This window comes from Phyllobates terribilis, unplaced genomic scaffold (genome assembly GCF_046119375.1).
Source record: "Phyllobates terribilis strain yellow unplaced genomic scaffold, ASM4611937v1 Scaffold_7__3_contigs__length_470593459, whole genome shotgun sequence".
Lineage (NCBI taxonomy): Eukaryota > Metazoa > Chordata > Amphibia > Anura > Dendrobatidae > Phyllobates > Phyllobates terribilis.
This window is the reverse complement of record NW_027362767.1, coordinates 36,526,959-36,550,368: the sequence shown is the minus strand read 5'-3', so window position 1 is coordinate 36,550,368 and position 23,410 is coordinate 36,526,959.

Genomic DNA, 23,410 nt, shown 5'->3' with positions numbered 1-23,410 from the left:
ATATTCTTGTACATAGAAGCAATATTATAGTAGTTATATTCTTGTACATAGGGGCAGTATTATAGTAGTTATATTCTTGAACATAGGCTCAGAATTATAGTGGTTATATTATTGTACATAGGGGCAGTATTATAGTAGTTATATTCTTGTACATAGGAGCAGTATTATATTAGTTATTTTCTTGTACATTGGGGCAGTATTATAGTAGTTATATTCTTGTACATGGGGGCAGTATTATAGTAGTTATATTCTTCTACATAGGAGCAGTATTATAGTACTTATATTCTTGTACATAGGGACAGTATTTTAGTTGTTATATTCTTGTATATAGGAGCAGTATTATAGTAGTTACATTCTTGCACCTAGGAGCAGTATTATAGTAGTTACATTCTTGCACATAGGGGCAGTATCACAGTAGTTATATTCATGTACATAGGTGCAGTATTATAGTAGTTATATTCTTGTACATAGCAGCAGTATTATAGTAGTTATATTCTTGTAAATAGGGGCAGTATTATAGTAGTTATATTCTTGTACATAGGGGCAGAATAATAATAGTTATATTCCTGCATATAGTGGGCAGTATTATAGTAGTTATATTCTTGTACATAGGAGCAGTATTATAGTAGTTATATTCTTGTACATAGGTGGCTGTATTATAGTAGTTTTGTTCCTTTACAAAGGGGCAGTATTATAGTAGTTATATTCTTGTACATAGGGGCAGTATTATAGTAGTTATATTCTTGTACATAGAAGCAATATTATAGTAGTTATTTTCTTGTACATAGGGGCAGTATTTTAGTAGTTATATTCTTGTACATAGGAGCAGTATTATAGTAGTTATATTCTTGTAAATAGGGGCAGTATTATAGTAGTTATATTCTTGTACATATGGGCAGTATTATAGTAGTTATATTCCTGTATAAAGGGGGCAGTATTATAGTAGTTATATTCTTGTACATAGGAGTAGTATTATAGTAGTTATATTCTTGTACATAGGAGCAGTATTATAGTGTTATATTCTTGTACATAGGGAGCAGTATTATAGTTGTTATATTCTTGTACATAGGGGGGCAGTATTATAGTAGTTATATTCTTGTACATAGGAGCAATATTATAGTAGTTATTTTCTTGCACATGGGGGCACTATTATAGTAGTTATATTCTTGTACATAGGGAGCAGTATTATAGTAGTTATATTCATGTATATAGGGGATAGTATTATAGTAGTTATATTCTTGTACATAGGAGCAGTATATAGTAGTTATATTCTTGTACATAGGAGCAGTATTATAGTAGTTATACTCTTGTACATAGGGGGCAGTATTAAAGTAGTTATATTCTTGTTCATAGTAGCAGTATTATAGTCGTTATATTTTTGTACATAGGGGACAGTATTAAAGTAGCTATATTCTTGTACATAGGCGCAGAATTATAATAGTCATATTCTTGTTCATAGGGGCAGTCTTAGGCTGAGTTCACACGATGCGTATTTAATGCGTTTCCGCGGCATTTTTGCAGTTGCTTAAACACCGCGGAAACGCATTAAAAACGCATGGTAGAAGGGCAGCAATGTTCCCCAATAGAAATCCGCATGTGCTGTGCCCATGATGCGGATTTTTCCGCAGCGTAAACGCTGCGCTCAAAAATTCGCAGCATGTCAATTAATTTTGCGGACACACAGCGTAATCGCCGCCATTGACTTGCATTAGAACGCGCCAATTCCGCAAGACTGCATCTGTACTTGCGTTATGGGCGCGTTCTAATGTGCGGATGGTACCCGGGTGTAGAGGAGAGGAGAGTCTCATCCACACCCAGGTACCATTAAAAAATCTGTAAAAAAAAGAATAAAATAAAAAAAAAAAATGTATACTTACCATCTGTCAGCCCGCGCAGCGCTCCTTCTTGGTTCCCGGCACTTTGCAGTGAGTTGTAGGACCTGCGCTGACGTCAGAGTCATGTGACGGGTCACGTGACGCTGACGTCGGCAGGTCTTTCAATTCAAAGTTGCCGGCAGCCGGGAGAACGGAGTGAGCAGGGCAGCGCGGGCCATCGGAGGTAAGTATATACACTCTCTCGGGTCACACTATATAAATCCATGTTGTTTGCATGGATTTACTTAGTGTGATCTAGTTGTCAAGCACTTTCCAGGTGATGCTAAAATCGCCTGGAAAGCGCTTGTCAATCCACATGCGGAAACGAATGTGGAAACGCATGTGAATCCGCATGTAATCCGCAGGAAAAACGCATGCACAATCTGCATGCGTTTTTTCTGCCAGGGAGATGCAGAAATGATGCAGAAATTTTCTGCTTCATTTCTGCATTGTGTGCACATACCCTTATAGTAGTTATATTCTAGTACATAGGAGCAGTATTATAGTAGTTATATTCATGTACATAGGAGCAGTATTAAAATAGTTATATTATTGTACATAGGCACAGTATTATAGTAGTTATATTCTTGTACATAGGAGCAGTATTATAGTCGTTATATTCTTGTACATATGAGCAGTATTATAGTAGTTATATTCTTGTACATAGGGGACAGTGTTATAGTAGTTATATTCTTGTACATGGGGGCAGTATTAGAGTAGTTATATTCTTGTACATAGGGGCAGTATTATAGTAGTTATTTTCTTGTACATAGCAGCAGTATTATAGTAGTTATATTCTTGTACAAAGGGGCAGTATTTTAGTAGTTATATTCTTGTACATAGGGGGCAGTATTATAGTAGTAATATTCTTGTTATATGGGAGCAGAATTATAGTAGTTATATTCTTGCACAAAGGGACAGTGTTACAGTAGTTATATTCTTGTACATAGGGGCAGTATTATAGTACTTATATTCTTATACATAGCAGCAGTATTATAGTAGTTATATTCTTGTACATAGGGGCAGTATTATAGTAGTTATATTCTTGCATATAGGGGGCAGTATTATAGTAGTAATATTCTTGTACATAGGAGCAATATTATAGTAGTTATATTCTTGTACACAGAAGCAGTATTATAGTAGTTATATTCTTGTACATAGGATCAATATTATAGTAGTTATATTCTTGTACATAGGAGGCAGTAATATAGTAGTTATATTCTTGCACATGGGGGCAGTATTATAGTACTAGTTTTCTTGCACATGGGGGCAGTATTAAAGTAGTTATATTCTTCTACATAGGAGCAGTATTATAATAGTTATATTCTTGCACATAGGGGCAGTATTATAGTAGTTATATTCTTGCACATAGGGCAGGGGCGTACATAGAAGTCATGGGGCCCCATAACAGAAGCTCTATTTGCCCCCCCCCCTACAAAAAATAAATATTTGTCTGTGACTCGCCCCCTAGGCCGTGGGGCACTCGGATCCGGGCAATAGGGAGACGATGGGGGTAGTAGTGGCGACCCGGTTCCGTGGCTCAGGGTGGTCAGGCCAATGGTAGTCTGCTACGTTCTGCTGATAATGTCAGACTACGCCACCCGTGGATTGCGGTTATTAGGAACCGCCGCTGCATGCAGACCGCTGGGGCTGATGAGTTGTGCAGCTAGGGTAGTGTGACTCCCCACGGGAAGAGTGCGGCCCCAGGGCAGTATAATGGATGGTGGGAGTGATGGTAGTGAGAGTCCCACTGTTAATAGTGCTGGAGGAGCAAGGAGCACACAGACAACAGGTTGCAGTCCAGGGTCTTTACTAGAACAGGTAAACTGACCCACAAACAGTCCCGACTAGGAGGGGACCTGGATGTCTGAGAGCAACAGGGAAATTGGCCCTGGTCAGGGTGAGGGTGTAGGCCTACCGTGCTTTCTGCGCTCCTTCTGGCTATCTCCTCGTTATAGGGTAACAGCCCACGTTTCCGAGCTTTCCGTGTATTCTCGCCTGTATGGCCTGCGACGTGGGTTCCTTTCTGCTCCCAGCCTTGTACGGCTTTACTGGTCCCTTCGGTTGTGGCAGGGCCTCCAGACTTCTTAGGCCAAGGAATATACAGTCCCTTGCGGACTGGTTCTCTGCTGGAGAATGTGGAATCCTTCCAGCCTCAGACACCAAAGTCTGGTAAATTAAGTCCTTTCTCTGCCAAGACAGGCTCTCTTCGCCTCTTGTCTCTGGCTTGTGGCTCTCCTCCTGCCACACTTCCTCTTAGGTGCAGTACAACTGTCTGTCCCTGCTCTGCTCTGGGACAAGTCTCAGTCCTGAGACAGGTCATCAAGTTCTCTCTAACCCTGCCCCCAGCACCAGCTTTTATAGGGGCAGCCTGCTCCCCCTACTGGCCTGAGACAGGAGGTACTGCATGCTAATGTTGCCCTGACTAGAGAACCTCCCCCTTGCTCTCAGGCACAGCTTTATTACATTTTGTGGCATCCAGGCCAGGGTGACACATTCCCCCCTAGTGAAATTTAGTACTCCAGGACTAAACAATAAACAAAGACAATATGCATACCATAAAACATTAGTATACAAGTGACGCACAGATTGAGTTCTTAAGGTCACAGTGTGGCCTGTGACCGGTTGTCCATATCACCAACCCAACGGGGAGCCTTAACCAAGTGGGGGTCTGTCCTACCCCAAGTCCTTTACAGTCTTAATTCATTCCTTGGTTAGGCTCCGAACGCAGTCCATACAAGGCCCCGGTTATAAAAAAGTCCATAACCTGTGAGTCCTTACGGTAGCTGCAAGAAACTGAAACATAGAATTACCAAAAATGCATATAACTTGGCAAACAATTCAACATTTGGCAACAGGGTTATTTACAATTTTAGTGCACCCTAGATTCTCCAGTGCGCGGGTATCTGTCCCTTTGTGCTCCTGGTTGACCTACGTAGCCCACTGTCTGGTGGTGGACCAACCTGGTTTTCCCCACTAGCGTTAGGGGTACAGCTACCAGCTGGGTGTACAGGTAGGGCTGGCAGCTGTCTGCGGGTCCTTTGGCTTACCGCAGGCATGGCAGGCTCACTGTCATCAGAGGGTTGACTCTCCTGGGCTGCTGGTACAGGCTCTTCTGCCTCTGGAACCGCTTGCTCCTCTTCAACTTCCGGCTCTGGTGTTGGTTGTTGCTGTGCCGGTTGCAGGAAATGCAGGACGGGTACCACTATGGCATCATTTATGCGAGTCCAGGACTGAGGGAACTCTCCGAGAACGGTGTTGATCATTTCTTCCTTGTCCTCTGCGGGTTCAAGGTCACTCTGATCCTCTTCTGCACTACGGAGTTGCTCGGCGCACCTTTTGAGGTGGTCTCTGGAGACGACACTAGTGGTTTTTCCTCAGTCCTTGGTGATTACGCACACCTTTGGGTTGTCGTGGTCAGGCTGCAGTACGGTGTAGGGTTCCCTTTCCCACTGGTCGTCCAACTTATGTAGCCTTCTTTTTCGCTTTAGGACTTGCTCACCAGGCTCTAGGGGACCAGCAGCGGCGTGTTGGTTGAAGAGTCTTTCTTGCTTCTCTCTCACCTGGGCCAGGCTCTTCTCCACACTCTCCTGTACCTTCTTGTACTGCAGTTGCCTTTCCGTATCCCAGTCCACATCTGGGGAGGTGTCCTCAGGCGTTAGGACTCCCATCTCCAGGTCTACGGGCAGATTACCTGGTCTGGCTCGCATCAGGTAAGCCGGGGTGCAGTTTGTAGCATTCACCGGGATATTGTTGTATAGGTCTATCAGGTCTGGCAGTTTTTCTGGCCACAGGCTGCGTTCCTCCAGGGGCAACGTCTTCAGGAGATCAATGACTATATTGTTCATCTTCTCACACATCCCGTTGGTTTGGGGGTGGTAAGGCGTTGTACGAATCTTCTTACAGCCTTAGAGGTTGCAGAACTCCTGGAAGATTTCAGCCTTGAACGCTGGACCCTGGTCTGTCAGGACCTGTTCCGGATACCCGTGTGGGCGGCAGAAATATTGCTGGAAGGCTCTGGCCGCTGTTTGGGCTGTCAAGTCTTTTACTGGGACCACCACGAGAAAACGGGAATAGTGGTCCACGTTTGTCAGGGCGTAGATGTACCCTGACCGGCTTGGAGCCAACTTGACGTGGTCTAGAGCTACCAGCTCAAGAGGCTGCGTGGTGATGATGGGCCTCAAGGGTGTCTTCTGGCTGGTGCGGTCCTTCCTCCTTAGGTGACAAGGGCCACAGTCTCTGCACCACTTTTCTACAGCTCCTCTCATGCCGACCCAAAAGAACCTTCCTCTTAGCAGGAACTCCAGTTTCTTCTAACCGAAGTGTCCCGCTCTGTCATGGTAAGCCCCCAGGACCATAGCTGCATCCCGCCTTGGGACCACAACTTAACAGGTCAGCTCGTGCGTCCGGTGGTTAACAATCCTTCTGCACAACTTGCCTTCGTAGAGGAACAGCTTGCTCTTCTCTTTCCATAGCTGCTTGGCTTCCTCTGGGGCATCTGGATCTAAGCGGGCGTCTTCCTGGGTCAACAGATCTTTCACCAGGCGGATGGCAGGGTCACTATCTTGGGTCTCGGCCCAGCTGTGGTGAGGTAGGGGATTGATCATCACGGTTGTTAGATCCTCCTCCTTCACGCGGTGGGAGTATTGAGCGGCTCCATACCGGTGAAACGCGGGGAGTTCTACCTCCTCCAGCTCTTCTGAGTCTTCGTCACCTTCATAGAATCATAGACTCATAGAATCATAGAATGGTAGAGTTGGAAGGGACCTCCTGGGTCATCTGGTCCAACCCCCTGCTCAAAGCAGGATTCACTAGATCATCTCAGACAGATGTCTGTCCAGCCTCTGTTTGAAGACGTCCATTGAAGGGGAACTCACCACCTCTCGTGGCAGCCTGTTCCACTCATTAATCACCCTAACTGTCAAAAAGTTTTTTCTAATATCTAATCTGTGTCTCCTCCCATTTAGTTTCATCCCATTGCTTCTAGTCTTTCCTTGTGCAAATGAGAATAAAGATGATCCTTCTACAATGTGACAGCCCTTGACATATTTGTAGACAGCTATTAAGTCTCCTCTCAGTCTTCTTTTTTGCAAGCTAAACATTCCCAAATCCTGCAACCGTTCCTCATAGGACATGGTTTGCAGACCAGTCACCATTCTGGTTGCTCTTCTCTGAACTTGCTCCAGTTTGTCTATGTCTTTTTTTAAATGTGGTGCCCAAAACTGTACACAGTATTCCAGATGAGGTCTGACCAAAGAGGAGTAAAGACCGATAATGACTTCACGTGATCTAGACTGTATGCTTCTGTTAATACATCCCAGAATTGTATTTGCCTTTTTTGCTGCTGCATCACACTGTTGACTCATGTTCAGTCTATGATCTATTAGTATACCTAAGTCTTTTTCACATGTACTGTTGCTTAGCTCTATTCCTCCCATTCTGTATATGCTTTTTTCATTTTTATTGCCCAGATGTAGTACTTTGCATTTTTCCCTGTTAAAAACCATTCTGTTGGTTGCTGCCCACTGCTCCAGTTTATTTAGGTCTTTTTGAATCCTCTCTCTCTCTTCTCTAGTATTAGCTATCCCTCCTAGCTTTGTGTCATCAGCAAATTTAATCAGTTTACCCTCAATTCCTTCATCTAAATCATTGATAAAGATGTTGAACAATACAGGTCCCAGGACGGAGCCCTGTGGTACCCCACTTGAGACGTTCATCCAGCTGGATGTGAAGCCATTTACAACCACCCTTTGAGTCCGATCACTAAGCCAGTTATGAATCCACCTAACAGTTGCCTGGTCCATTGCATACTTGGTCATTTTTTCAATAAGGATGGTGTGAGATACTTTGTCAAATGCTTTGCTGAAGTCAAGATATACTATATCTACAGCATTTCCCTGATCCACCCAGTCAGTGATTCTGTCATAGAAGGAAATTAAGTTAGTCTGACATGACTTGTTAGTTACAAACCCATGCTGACTCTGGTTAATCACTTCATTCTTATCCATGTACTTACATACATGTTGTTTAATAATTTGTTCAAAGATCTTTCCTGGTATAGAAGTCAGACTCACCGGCCTATAGTTCCCTGGGTCCACCTTCTTCCCCTTTTTGAAGATAGGAACAACATTTGCTCTTCTCCAGTCTTCTGGGACTTCTCCTGTTCTCCAAGAATTTTCAAAGATTATGGAGAGTGGTTCTAAAATTTCTTCTACGATCTCCTTCAGTACTCTGGGGTGTAATTCATCTGGACCTGGAGACTTGAACTCATTTATGTTAGCTAAATATTCCCTCACAATCTTTCTGTTTACAGATAACTTGGATTCCTCTATTCCTTTAAAAGGACAGTGAAGATCAGTTGATGTTACATTTTCTTTCTGAGAGAAAACAGATGCAAAATAGGAATTAAAAAGTTCGGCCTTCTCAACATCCTCTCTTACCATTTCTCCATTTTCATCCTGTAAAAATCCTATAGCATCTTTGACTTTTCTTTTACTTTTGACATACCCCCAAAATCCTTTTCTATTGCTTTTGACATCTCTTGCAAGCCTTAATTCATTGTCAGCTTTAGCTAACCTGATACGTGCCCTACAGGATCTGCAGACTGCATTATAATCTTTTTTAGATATGCCTCCCTCTTTCCATTTAATAAACATTTCTTTCTTTCTTTTTAGCATGTGTTTAAGTTCTGTGTTCATCCATCCTGGTTTCCTTAAATGCTTCCCATTCTTTCTACTTTTCGGGATTGTTAACGATTGTGCTTTGAGAATCTCATTTTTAAAAATTTCCCATCCTTCCTGGACATTTTTGTCCTTAAGGACATCCAGCCATTGGATCCCTCCTATTCTCTTTCTGAGTCTCTTAAAATCTGCCTTTCTAAAATCTAACCTTGAAGTTTGAGTCTTCACATGTCTTCCTCCTCTAGTTATCCAAAATTCTATAATAGCATGGTCGCTGCCTCCTAGGGTCCCAGCCACTTTTACCTCCTCAACCATTTCCTCCCTGTTTATAAGGATTAGATCCAAAGTAGCAGATCCCCTTGTTTTCTCCCCTACCTTTTGGAAGATAAAGTTGTCAGCAAGAGAGGATAAGAATTTGCTTGACCTGTTAGTTTTACTTGAGAGAGATTCCCAACAAATGTCTGGATAGTTGAAATCTCCCATGACCACTACGTCATATTTTTTGGAGAACTTGGTCATTTGATACATAAAGAGTTCATCCATATCTTCAGCTTGCCCAGGTGGCCTGTAGTAAATGCCTACAATGGTGTCCTTTCCGTTGTTCTCTCCTTGTATTCTTACCCAAACAGTTTCCACAGAACTCCCAGTCTCTGAAGCTTCAATCTCTGTGCAGATATACGCTTTTCTAACATACAATGCAACACCTCCTCCTCGTTTATCAAGTCTGTTTCTTGCAAATAAGTTGTATCCTTTTAGCCTTTTATTCCAATCATGTGTATCGTCCCACCAAGTTTCAGTGATTCCAATGACATCATATTCCTTTTCCTGCATTAGTAGTTCCAATTCTCCTTGTTTGTTGCCCATGCTTTGTGCATTTGTATAAAAACATTTTAGTTTGTGATTGGTTTCTCTTCCTCCCATATTTTTATTATTTAAATTGTTTTGTCTTTGTTCTTCCTTTCCACTTCCAGTAGCAGAGATCTCAATAGTATTTGTCAGCTGTATGGCTTTTTCTGGCCTTTTGTTTCCCTTCCCACATTGTTCTAGTTTAAAGCTCTCCTGATGAGTGTAGCAAGGCGACTTCCAAATACATGTTTTCCAGTCTTCGTAAGGTGCACCCCATCTCTAGCAAGTAGTCCATCGTATAGGTAATTCATTCCGTGATCCAGAAATCCAAATCCTTGTTGACGGCACCATCGACGTAGCCAGTTGTTCACCTGTAGAATCTTATTCCACCTCATTGTTCCATGGCCATCCACTGGGAGGATGGATGAGAAGACCACCTGCGCTCCCAATTCTTTCACTTTCTTGCCTAAGTCTTCAAAGTCACTGCAGATGGTTTCCAGGTCCTTTCTTGCGGTGTCATTTGTCCCCACATGTATTAGCAGGAATGGGTAGTGATCTGTAGGTCTGAAGAGTCTTGATATCCTGTCAGACACATCTTTAATTTTTGCTCCTGGAAGACAGCACATTTCTCTTGAGGTTATGTCTGGTCTGCAGATAGCGGCCTCTGTTCCTCTTAACAGGGAATCCCCCATGACCACCACTCTCCGTTTTTTCTTCACAACATTCTTCTTTCTCCATCCAGGAGGATTCTGAGGGCTTACAAGGTTATTCATTGCTAGCAAAGTCTTATTTTGCTGTATTTCTTCATGGTTCTCCTGCGTGAGAGCCTGGTACTGGTTCCTGAGCAGTATGGGTGCTGACTGCCTCTCGATCCTCCTGCTTCTGTGGGTCACATGCTTCCATTCCTCTGTTTTGTCAGGTGCAGTTCGAATTTCTTCTCTTTCTGAATCATGAAGAGATAATTCTGCTCTGTCTAAGAACTCTTCACCTTCCTTAATGATTTTCAAGGTAGTTAACCTCTCTTCTAGATTTCGCAACTTTTCCTCCAACAGGGACACAAGCTTGCATTTCTGGCATGTGAAGTTTGGCTTTTCCACTGGCAAGTCTGTGAACATGTAGCAGGATATGCAGCTCACCAAATGGCTCCTGGACTCTTCCATGTTCTTATTGTTAATGTTCTGAAAACAGTGAAAAAAGCTTAAAAAAAAGCTTCAAAATACCGATGTCCTCTTTTCAGCTCAAACAGCCAAAATCCAGTGTTCTTTGAGCTTGCGGAGACTCTTCACTTACCCCAAAATGCAGTGGGAATATGCAAATTATCTCCTCAGGACTCCTCCCCTGGTTTACAGATGTCCTCTTTTCAGCTCCAACAGCCAAAATCCAGTGTTCTTTGAGCTCGCGGAGACTCTTCACTTACCCCAAAATGCAGTGGGAATATGCAAATTATCTCCTCAGGACTCCTCCCCTTCAGGTAAGTGAGGCATCCTCGATAGGGCGTCAGCGTTGGCATTGGTTTTGCCGGCCCGGTACTTGATCACGAAGTCATAGTTGGAGAGACGGGCCATCCACCGCTGTTCTAGGGCACCCAGTCTTGCATTGTCCAGGTGTGTCAACGGGTTGTTGTCCGTGTACACGGTCAACTTTGCGGAGGCCAGGTAATGCTTGAAGCGTTCCGTCACGGCCCACCCCACCGCCAAGAATTCTAGCTTGAAGGAGCTGTAATTCTCCGGGTTCCTCTCGGTGGGCCTCAGCTTCCGGCTGGCGTATGCGATCACCCGTTCTCTACCCTGTTGGTTTTGGGACAGTACGGCTCCCAGTCCCACATTACTGGCGTCTGTGTGGAGGATAAAAGGCTGGTCATAATCAGGGTAGGCCAGGATCTCATCCCCCGTGAGGGCCATCTTTACCTGGCGGAAGGACTCCTCTTCCGGTTTATCCCACTTGAAGGGTGGCTTTTGACTTCTGGACTTAGACTGTCCGATCAGGAGGTCCTGCATAGGAGCTGCCATCTTAGTGAACCCGGGGATGAACCTTCGGTAGTAGCCTACCAACCCGAGAAACTGTCTCACCTCTTTGATATTCGAGGGGCTTGGCCAGCTCTTGATTGCCGTGACCTTGTCAGGGTCGGGGACCACTCCTTCCGCACTTACCACGTGCCCTAGGTACTGGACCTTTGGTTTCAACAGGTGACACTTCGATGGTTTTACCTTCAGGCCATAGCCTGCCAGGGCTTCGAACACCTCGGCCAGGTGCTTTAGATGGTCCTCGTAGGTCTTCGAATAGACGATCACGTCATCCAGGTAAAGGAGGACCGTCTCGAAGTTTCGGTGCCCTAGACAGCATTCCATCAGCCGCTGGAAGGTCCCTGGTGCGTTGCAGAGCCCGAAAGGCATACAGTTGAATTCGCTCTGTCCCATCGGGGTGGTGAAGGCGGTCTTCTTCTTGTCAGCCTCTGCCACAGGAACCTGCCAGTACCCGCTAGTAAGGTCCAAAGTAGAAAAGAAGTTAGCAGATTTTAGTGCTGCTAAAGACTCCTCTATTCTAGGCAGCGGATATGCGTCTTTGTGGGTGATACGGTTGATTTGTCTATATTCCACACACATTCTCATGGTGCCGTCTTTCTTTTTCACCAGAACCAAGGGGGCTGCCCAGGGGCTACAGCTATCTCTAATGACCCCAGCTTCCTTCATTTCTCTTAGCATGCCCTTTGCGTTCTGGTAGTGTGCAGGGGGTACAGGTCTGTGTCTTTCTTTCATCGGTGGGTGGCTCCCTGTGGGGATGTGGTGTTCTCTCCCCTTTACTCTGCCGAAGTCTAGCGGGTGCTTACTAAAGACTCTCTCGTACTCCTGTACCACCCAGTAGACTCCTTGTTTTTGGTGCAGGGGAGTGGAGTCAGCACCCACATGGAGTTTCTGGCACCAGTCCTCCTTTTGCTTCTGGGAGCCATTACCCTCCGCCTGTGTAGATGGAGGCAAGGGTTCCACGGCCCTGATAGCTTTGTGTTCGACAACAAACAGTTTGGTGAGTGTAGCGTACCTGGGTAAGTGTACTTCCCTCTCCCCAATGTTGAGGATGCGGACGGGCACCCTCCCATGACGGACATCAACCACCCCCCGGGCTGTCAAAATGGTGGGCCTGCTGTCTGAGTACACGGGTTCTACCATGGCTTGGTAGTCTCTACCTCTCAACCCGATTGCAGTCCGACACCAGATCATCATTTCACTTTTGGGAGGCATGGAAATGGGGAATGGGTCACTCAGTCTTACACTACCGATCTCACCACCAGACAGTTCTACCTGCTGCCGTCTCATCAGGGCTTTTATCTCCTTGTTGAGGACTCTCTGTTGGCTGGAACTAGCATTCACCGCCACCTGTTGTAGAATTACAATTACCTCTGAAAGACAATTTTCAATTACATTAGTACCCACAGTTATTTTAGGGTGACTTTCATGACGGTCAATGTCCACAATAATCACTCCCTGTGCCGGCAGTTCAACTTTACCAATTTTAATGGTCATCTCCTTGAACCCCATCTGCGGCACGGGTAAGCCATTACTGGCGATGATGCTCAAGTTACTGTCTGGATACCGTGTGATATCAGCATCAGTCCAATACTGCTTAAAAAGTACATAAGGGATAGTGGTTACTTGCGACCCAGTATCCAGCAAGGCGCTCATGGGGATACCGTCCAGCACCATGGGTAAAACCGGGCGCCCCCCAACGTACTTATTGCGCCAATTATAAGGGCCTGGTGATCTTATGCCTGGGGGTTGGCCCTCTGCCCCAGGTTGGACCCGTTTAAATTACAGTACCTGGAAATGTGTCCGGGCTGGTTGCATCGACGGCAAATGGGCTGTCCATCCTCTGCGTAGCGGTTTGTGGGCCTCCCTCGGAACGACGGGATCCTCCTCTGTCGACGCCACGGGACATCCTCCGGACTTGAAGCCAGCTCGATGGGTCTTGACGGGTCCACTTGCAACGCCTGGACGGTCCTGGTCAACGCCGCGACGCTCCTGGTCAGCTCCAGGACTTGGTGGTGCAGGTCTTTCGACGGGGCTTAGTTCAGGGCCTGTGCATCAGCCCCCACAGGATCTATAGAGGAGGGCGCCGCCTCCTGGTGGTAGGTGAGAGCAGGGCACCGGGGGTTTATAGCGCCACTGGTTGCAGATTCACGGAGCACCCTTATGGCCCTGTCCTTAAATTGGGCAAAGGTCAGGTCGGGGTTCTGAAAGAACATGAGGCGCAGTTGGGCCCTGTGGGCGCTAGACAGCAGACCTTCTATGAATTGTTCTGTTAGCAGCTTATCCGTTTCCTGCACACTGCCAGTGTCAGTTTGTTGAATAGCCCTCAAGGCTTCCTGCAGATTTAGGGCATAGTCTCTGATGCTGTCCTGTGCCCGCTGCTTACATCCATAGAACCTCATTTTAATCTCAGCGGAGGTACGTGTGTCAAAGGTACCCCGCAGCCGGGCCAGAATACCCTTCACAGTCCTTTTCTCCTCAGTGGGCCATGATTTTACCTCCCGTTGGGCTGCGCCAGTTAACTGCCCTGTCAGTATGCTGACCTTCTGTTCCTCTGTCAGGGGGTAAACTTGGAACAAACTGTACAGCCTTTCCTTAAAGTCAGTTAGGGCATGGGGCTCCCCTGAGTACTTGGGCAGCCAGGCCGCTCCAGGGATGTAGGGCAGGGAAAAGGGCATCACCGCTGCTGCAGCCGCGTTGGTGGTAGTGGGCGCCTCTGTGTCCGACATCTTCCTCCCCCCTAGTTAAGCGTGGCCTACCTTCCGACGATCCTCTTCTGTAGGCCGCGGCTCCGCTGCTGCTGCTATGGACGAGGACCTGGCGTCGCGTCCTGATGACGTCAGCGTCGCTCTCTCTCCCTTCCAGGACCTTGCGCAGCGTCGGTGCGTGGGGCGGAGCTTCGGATCTCACGCAGTTTCGACGTCCACACCCCTCTTCTTCCTGCGCGGCGTCCTGAAGATGGTGTCCGATGGCGGGAAACAGCTGCGGATGGCGGGAAGACGGCAGAAGACGGCGGGAAACGGTCCAAGATGGCGTCTGATGGCGGGAATCGGCTCCGGATGGCGGGAAACGACTCCGGACGGTGGGAAACTTCGCCACAGGTAAGTTACAAAAGTCTTTTTCAGGCACGCAGTACCCGGTGGTTGCGGGCACGAAATCCTGCCGACAACGCCAAAGCTGACTCGACCCCTGGGCCGTGGGGCACTCGGATCCGGGCAATAGGGAGACGATGGGGGTAGTAGTGGCGACCCGGTTCCGTGGCTCAGGGTGGTCAGGCCAATGGTAATCTGCTACGTTCTGCTGATAATGTCCGACTACGCCAACGGTGGATTGCGGTTATAAGGAACCGCCGCTGCATGCAGACCGCTGGGGCTGATGAGGTGTGCAGCTAGGGTAGTGTGACTCCCCACGGGAAGAGTGCGGCCCCAGGGCAGTATAATGGATGGTGGGAGTGATGGTAGTGAGAGTCCCAGTGTTAATAGTGCTGGAGGAGCTAGGAGCACACAGACAACAGGTTGCAGTCCAGGGTCTTTACAAGAACAGGTAAACTGACCCACAAACAGTCCCGGCTAGGAGGGGACCTGGATGTCTGAGAGCAACAGGGAAATTGGCCCTGGTCAGGGTGAGGGTGTAGGCCTACCGTGCTTTCTGCGCTCCTTCTGGCTATCTCCTCGTTATAGGGTAACAGCCCACGTTTCCGAGCTTTCCGTGTATTCTCGCCTGTATGGCCTGCGACGTGGGTTCCTTTCTGCTCCCAGCGTTGTACGGCTTTACTGGTCCCTTCGGTTGTGGCAGGGCCTCCAGACTTCTTAGGCCAAGGAATATACAGTCCCTTGCGGACTGGTTCTCTGCTGGAGAATGTGGAATCCTTCCAGCCTCAGACACCAAAGTCTGGTAAATTAAGTCCTTTCTCTGCCAAGACAGGCTCTCTTCGCCTCTTGTCTCTGGCTTGTGGCTCTCCTCCTGCCACACTTCCTCTTAGGTGCAGTACAACTGTCTGTCCCTGCTCTGCTCTGGGACAAGTCTCAGTCCTGAGACAGGTCATCAAGTTCTCTCTAACCCTGCCCCCAGCACCAGCTTTTATAGGGGCAGCCTGCTCCCCCTACTGGCCTGAGACAGGAGGTACTGCATGCTAATGTTCCCCTGACTAGAAAACCTCCCCCTTGCTCTCAGACACAGCTTTATTACATTTTGTGGCATCCAGGCCAGGGTGACACATCTGTGTCACAGAAGAGCAGCTCTCATAACTTTCCAGCCTTTACATAGTAATTTACCTCCTTCTGAAGTCGTAGATTCCTCCTTCATTGCCCCCATAAAGTATGATGCCAACAAAAGTGCCCCCCAAACAGTATGATACCCCTATGGTGCATTCCTTCACATTAGCCTCCACATGCACAGTATAATGACCCTATTGTACCCCACTTCAACTCCCACGGCAAAGTATGGTGACCCTAACACAGTATAATCCCCCAACTGTGAACCCCACAGAGCCCTCCATACACTCTCATGGCCCCCACACAGCCCTCCAAACAGTATAATGGCCCCCACACAGCCCTCCAAACAGTATAATGACCCCACACAAACCTTCACACTGTATAATTGCTTTCATACAGTATAATGGCCCCCCAAATAGCCCTCAAAATATTATAATGGCCCCCACATAGCCTTCCATATAGTATAATGCACCACCAACAATCTTCCATATAGTATAATGCGCCCCCATAATCCTCCATATAGTATAATGCTCCCCCCATAAACCTCCATATAGTATAATGCGCCCCCCATAATCCTCCATATAGTATAATGAACTTCCCATGGTCCTCCATAGAATATAATGCACTCCCCATAGTCCTCCATACAGTATATTACACACCCCATAGGGTAAAATGCAGCCCCCATATAGTATAATGCACCCCACAGTCCTGCAGTATTATGGGGACCACGTACTTACTGATTTTAAAATACCGTATATTTTAAATAAACCGACCCGAATATAAGCCGAGGCCCCTAATTTTACCACATAAAAATGGGAAAACCTATTGACTTGAGTATAAGCCTAGGGTGGGAAATGCAGCAGCTACTGGTAAATTTCCCCATCCTCGTATGTGTGGCCCCCTCAATCCCACAATCCCTGGTATGTGTGGCCCCCACAATCCCTGGTATGTGTAGCCTCCTCAATCCCCCAATCCCTGGTATGTGTGGCCCCTTCAATCCCACAATCCCTGGCATGTGTGGCCCCCTCAATCCCACAATCCCTGGCATGTGTGGCCCCCTCAATCCAACAATCCCTGGCATGTGTGGCCCCCTCAATCCAACAATCCCTGGCATGTGTGGCCCCCTCAATCCCACAATCACTGATATGTGTAGCCTCCTCAATCCCCCAATCCTGGTATGTGTGGCCTCCTCAATCCCCCAATCCTGGTAAGTGTGGCCTCCTCAATCCCCAAATCCTGGTAAGTGTGGCCTCCTCAGTCCCCAAATCCTGGTATGTGTGGCCTCCTCAATCCCCAAATCCTGGTATGTGTGGCCTCCTCAATCCCCAAATCCTGGTATGTGTGGCCTCCTCAATCCCCCATTCCTGGTATGTGTGGCATCCTCAATCCCCCATTCCTGGTATGTGTGGCCTCCTCAATCCCCCATTTCTGGTATGTGAGGCCTCCTCAATCCCCCATTCCTGGTATGTGTAGCCTCCTCAATCCCCCAATCCTGGCATGTGTGGCCTCCTCAATCCCCCATTCCTGGTATGTGTGGCCTCCTCAATCCCCCAATCCTGGCATGTGTGGCCTCCTCAATCCCCCAATCCTGGCATGTGTGGCCTCCTCAATCCCCCAATCCTGGCACGTGTGGCTTCCTCAATCCAAGTATCCTGGCATGTGTGGCCCCCTCAATCCCCCATTCCTAGTATGTGTGGCTTCCTCAATCCAAGTATCCTGGCATGTGTGGCCCCCTCATCCCCCAATCACTGCACATAAAACAATAAACCCTTATACTCACCTTCCTTCCTCACCTCTGCTCCAGCGCTGCGTCCTGTCTGCAGCAGCTCATGTCGGCATCTGAGCTGCGTGCGCTCTCAGAAGCCGAGGTGAGCTGCTGCCGGCACATTCACTCCTCTCGCGTGAATATGCATTCTCTTTAGCGGCGGCCACTGACAGCAGGAGCCACGGCTCAGCGCTCTTCCGTGGCCGCTACTAAAGAGAATGAATATTCCGTCTTCTCCACGCCCATGGGAGTGGAGAAGAGGGAATATTCATGTCCCTTTAGCAGCGGGCACACGCGATAGCTGCAGCAGCGGCTACTGTGTGTGCTCCGCTCCTCCACTGCCGCAACCTCCTACTTACCTATCCTCCTCGTTCCCACGCTGCTTGGGGCCCTCCCGGCTCACGGGCCCCCTCCGGCCACGGGCCCCATAGCAGTGGCGTGGTCTGCCGCCATTGGCGGTACGCCACTGACATAGGGGCACTATTATACACTGTGTGCAGAATTATTAGGCAATTTGTATTTTAGAGGATTATTTTTATTATTGATCAACAATAGTGTTGAGCAAGCACTAAAATGCTCGGGTGCTCGAAGCTCGGGCCGAGCTCGCCGTGATACTCGCGTGCTCGACCCGAGCAACAAGCCCAATGTTATTCTATGGGAGACCCGAGCATTTTTGCGGTGGCACCCCCGGCAGTCTTTTACCTGCCTAACAAGTGCCCAAAACGACAGTGACAGTGCTCAAATGACATGGGGACAGCATGGGGATCGCCCCAGGAAGCATTTCTGACCCCCAGGTCACTGCTGTCAACAACGTGGTCAGAGGTATTAAGCCACTTTTAAGGGTTCACAATAAAACGTTCAAAAACGAAACTGAAACTGCTTTCTTGTGAAATATGTTAAAGAACTTCCTTTCCAGGGTAAGGACTTGTGTACAAGGTAAAATAAATAACCCCCCAAAAAAATACTCCTCCACACCTTGGGCTATGTTCACAAGTAGCATTTTTTATGCGTTTTTGCACTTTTGTATTGCTTTCAACCGTGACAAATGCATTCACCGGGAAATGTCATTTTAACATTTTACAACCTTATCTGGCCATGTGCTGTGTGACACATGCATACCGTGCTGAAAAGACATGGGAACAGCATGGGGAAGACCCCTGGAAGCATCTCTGACACCCAGGTCACTGCCTAAAAGTGTGCCCATCAGAAGTGATCCTTGCCGCATCAGAAGATGCAGACTTGCAACTATCCCCGTGCAAGTCCTTGTCCCAGGGCAGTGTTCATTTGTACCTCCCCCATTCCTTGCAATGCAAGCGCAAATATGCAGCCAACCACCCACCCACCCACCCGCAGGCTGCAATACTATACTGCTAGCTTGCACTTGAAATGGGGTCTTTTAGTTTGGAGGAGGCCGAAGCTGGCCACTAGAGATGAGTGGTGTTCGACTCGAACTGTTCGCCAATCTCAAATTCGAGCTGTTTTGGGCGGTGTTCGAGCCGTTCGGCGAACACGAACGATTTGAAAAAATTCGGCTGTTCGAGGTTATGTTCGATAACTGTTCGTGCACCAAAATCCTAACTGGATTTTTTCTCAGTAATGCTGAAAATTAATGTTAATACGCAGTTTGAGTGTACAGCGGGGCGGGGGGAGGGGCAGGGGATGGATCTCTGCAGGAATAATGAAGATCTCCATTTTTTTTTCTCTTTCCCGCATTTACAGTGGGGAGGTGTAATCTGTCAGCCTATCAGCAGCGCACACACGGAGCGAACTGCTTTTTTTCACACAAGCAAGGGCATGTGTCATTGGCAGTGTATGTCACATGTCCTTGTCCTATAAGACCAAGCCATTTTCCCCGTCGCCACCATTTTCTCACTGCTGCAGCTGCGTGTTAGACGGCACCGCTGTTGCTGTGTGCGCTATACCTTGTTAATTTCAAGCCAATTTTCGCACAAATCTACAGATAGCTTGGGAGTAGGGAAGAGTTGTGATTGCAGTCCTTTTAAGGACTAGGTTACAGCATTTCCTACGACTTTTATCAGGCAGGTCTGTGCTCTTAAATAGATAGGTTGGGAGTAAAGACTAATTGTAATTGCAGTCCTTTTCAGGACTAAGTTACATCAGTTCCTATCAGTTTTTGCCAGGCAGGTCTGTGCCAGTGCTGTGCAAGTTTTTTTCACAGCATTTGGCTAAATCTAGCAAAGCTAATCCTTTTTGGCCTATTGCAGAGTGTGTTAGTCAGTGGAGTAGCCTATCTGTGTTGCAAGCTACACCACCTGTGTATAGAACACCAATTTTTTTACTGCACCTAGTGAAGTAAAACCTTTTGGGCATAGCATCATTCTATTAGTCCATCTACACCTCCACCAGGTTGCAAATTGAATATAATTTTTTTCTGCATCTAGCTCTGAAAAAATATTTGGCCTTCTAGCAGCGTGTGGGACTTGTTCTATTAGTCCATCTATACTGACCTCCATCAGGTTGCAAATTCAATATCATTTTTATCTGCATCTAACCCAGCCAATACTTTTGGCCTAATACCACAGTTTGGCCACTCAGCTCTGCTCGGTTCCCATCCATTGTTTTTTTGTGCAAACAACTCCAGAGTTGTGAATTAGTTAACCACCAAAATGAGTGGAAAAAGGCCTGCTGCTGGTGGAAAGGGGAATAGGCGTGTTGGGAAGGGGAAAAAGGGTTGTGTCCGTGGGGTAGGTGTTAAAGCAACAGTAACATCTGCAGAAGAAAGACCATCTTCCAGCCAAACTAAGATGTCTACTTCTTTTAGCGGACAATGTGATAAGATCCCTTTCTTACGGCCACGCCAATCGCTACAAATTCCAGATGAGGCACAAAAACAGCAGGTGCTTCAACGGATATCAAGTGCTCCTTTAAGTGGGCTCTCCTCCACCTCAACTTCAACATCACAAATACTCCAGTCCTCAGAGGTGTCACCCCAATCGCACTTGCTTCCTCACAGCTCCCAAATCTCCAGCTGCCCGTCTGAGTATGAGGTAGAACAGATGCTTGAGTCTGCAGAGCTGTTTACTCATACTATAGCCTGGGAATCAGAGGTCGGCTCCAGAGATTCTGTGAATCCAGACGAGGAAATGATCTGCACTGATGCCCAGAATCTTTATGAGTCGGATCCAGGACCAGACGTAGAAGGTTCTGACCATAATGTAGACCCTCATTCGCAAACTGTAACTCCTGTTGGTGGAGACAATGAGGAAGACGATGATGAGACTCAAATACCTGATTGGAGCGACAACTTTAGTTTTTTGTCAGGGCAGGAACAGGTTGGCTCTGAGGACGACGGGTGTGATAACACACAGGGTGATGATGATGAGGTTGGAGATCCCACTTACTGCCAACCCACAGTCAGCCAAGAGATGAGGTCAGCAGAGGAGGTGGAGGAGGATGCTAGTGACGACGAGGTCAGGTTGCGCCTTCCTGGACAGAGACGTAGTACTGGAAGCACGTCAACAACTGCATCCTCAAACACAACTCTGCCTCTGACCACAAGTCGTGGTGGCTCTTCAGGTCGCATGGGTGCTAAGCCTTGCATAGCCTGGGCATTTTTTCAGATCGATAAAGATGACCCAACTCGTGTTATCTGTAACATTTGTCAGCAAAAGCTAAGTAGAGGCCAAAAAATACATAGTTTGAGTACTTCATGCATGAACCGGCACATGTACATGAAGCATAAGTTGCAGTGGGAAGCTCACTGTGCTACAATGCTGCCTAGCCGGCCGGGCCAACCACCGTCTGCCACATCTTGTGCATCCGCGGCCTCTTCATCCTCTGTGACTGGGGGGACAGCAGTCACACCTGTTTTGGGACGCAGACCTGCCACCTCTTTACCCGCAACAGCCAGCGTGATTGGCAGGTCATCATTTTCTTTGGAGGTGGTAACACCAGCTGGTGTTGAGCGCTGTCCGACATCGATAGCACCACCTTTGGATCAAGGCAACCTAACATGTCCGCCTGCATCTTCCTCACAGACCAGCAGTTTGCCGGGGACACCCTTATCAACCCCATCTAAGCACAACAGCCAGCTCTCGGTCCCTCAGATGTGGACAAGTAAAAGACCATTTCCTCCTAGCCATGAGAAAGCTAAGAGGTTGAATTTCACCATCTGCAAGCTCTTAGCTACAGAAATGCTGCCTTTCTGCCTGGTGGACACAGAGGATTTTCGAGACCTTATGTCCGTCGCAGTGCCCCAGTACTAGATGCCCAGTCGACACTACTTCTCAAAGAAAGGTGTGCCTGCGCTCCACCAGCATGTCGCACACAACATCACCGCTTCTTTGAGAAACTCTGTGTGTGATAGGGTGCATTTAACCACAGACACTTGGACGAGTAGGCATGGACAGGGGCGTTACATGTCGCTGATTGGGCACTGGGTAACTATGGTGACAGCAGGACAAGGGGCTGCTGTCCAAGTCTTGCCGTCCCCACGAGTTGTGCATCAATCCTCTTTATCTCAAAGTTCCTCCACTGCTTCTGCCTCCTCAACCTCCTCTTGGTCCTCCACCTGCACCCAAAGCCTGTCTGGTCATGCCACAAGCTTTCTAACTGCGCAGAAGGGATCCTGCACACCTCCTTACTATGCTGGCAGTAGGGCTCAATGTCATCAGGCGGTTTTTACTTTGAAATGTCTGGGAAATGTGAGTCACACAGCTGAGGAGTTGTGGTCAGCTCTGGAGAACCAATTTCATGAATGGTTATCTCCACTGGACCTGAAACCAGGGAAGGCCGTGTGCAACAATGCTGCAAACCTGGGTGCGGCCCTTCGCCGGGGCAGTGTCACACATGTGCCTTGTATGGCTCACGTGTTGAACCTGGTTGTCCAGCAATTTTTAGCCCACTATCCCGGACTAGATGGCCTTCTGCAGAGGGCACGGTAGCTGTGTGCTCACTTCCGCCGTTCGCATCCCGCAGCTCAGCGACTTACATCTCTACAGAAGTCGTTGGGCCTGCCACTTCACCGGCTAAAATGCGATGTGCCTACCCGGTGGAATTCAACTCTGCACATGTTGTAGAGACTGTGGCAGCACCGACAAGCCCTGGTGCAATACGTTGTGACGTATAGCCTGGGCCAACGAGATCCAGAGGTGGGGCAAATCACGCTGGAGGAGTGGTCTCAGATCAGGGACCTATGCACCCTTCTGCACAGTTTTGAAATGGCGATGAAGATGTTTAGTGCTGACGATGCCATTATCAGCATGACTATTCCGGTGATTTACATGCTGGAGCACATGTTAAACAGAATTCGGAGTCAGGTGGTGGCACAAGAGGAGGTGGAGGAAGTAGAGGAGGAGGAGTTGTATGCGGAAGGGCTAACATCTGCAAGGTCCAGATGGTCGGCAGCACCAAGGCGGCAGGCATGTGAGGGTAGGGGAGATGGTTTTACCAGGGCGCATGGTAGCAGCCAAACTAGTGAGGAAGGTGCAGGAGCCCAGGAACAAGTGGAGGACGAACTGGCGATGGGCATGTAAGACTCATCAGATGAGGGAGACCTTGATCACATTTCTGTTGTGCGAGGTTGGGGGGAGAGGACAGAGGAAGGAAGCATGATTGTTACCTCGCCACCAACACAACAGGGACTTGGTGCTCCTGGATGCGCAACACACATGAGTGCCTTCTTGCTGCACTACCTGCAACATGACCCTCGAATTGTGAGTATTAGAAATAATCCTGACTACTGGGTTGCCACACTGTTAGATCCCCGGTACAAAAGTAAATTTTCAGAAATTATTCCTGCCATAGAAAGGGATGCACGCATGCAGGAGTATCAGCAGAGACTGTTGCAGAATCTTACATGTGGTTTTCCACAAAATACCAGTGGTGCACGTAGTGAATCTCACAGTTCCAACTTGCCAACCGTGGGACCGTCGAGTGTTCAGCACTCAAACCGTAACAGAAGCACAGTATCTGCTGGTAACATCAATTTTGCGGAATCATTTCACCACTTTTTTAGCCCATCCTTTGCAAGGCCACAGGAGACATGAAG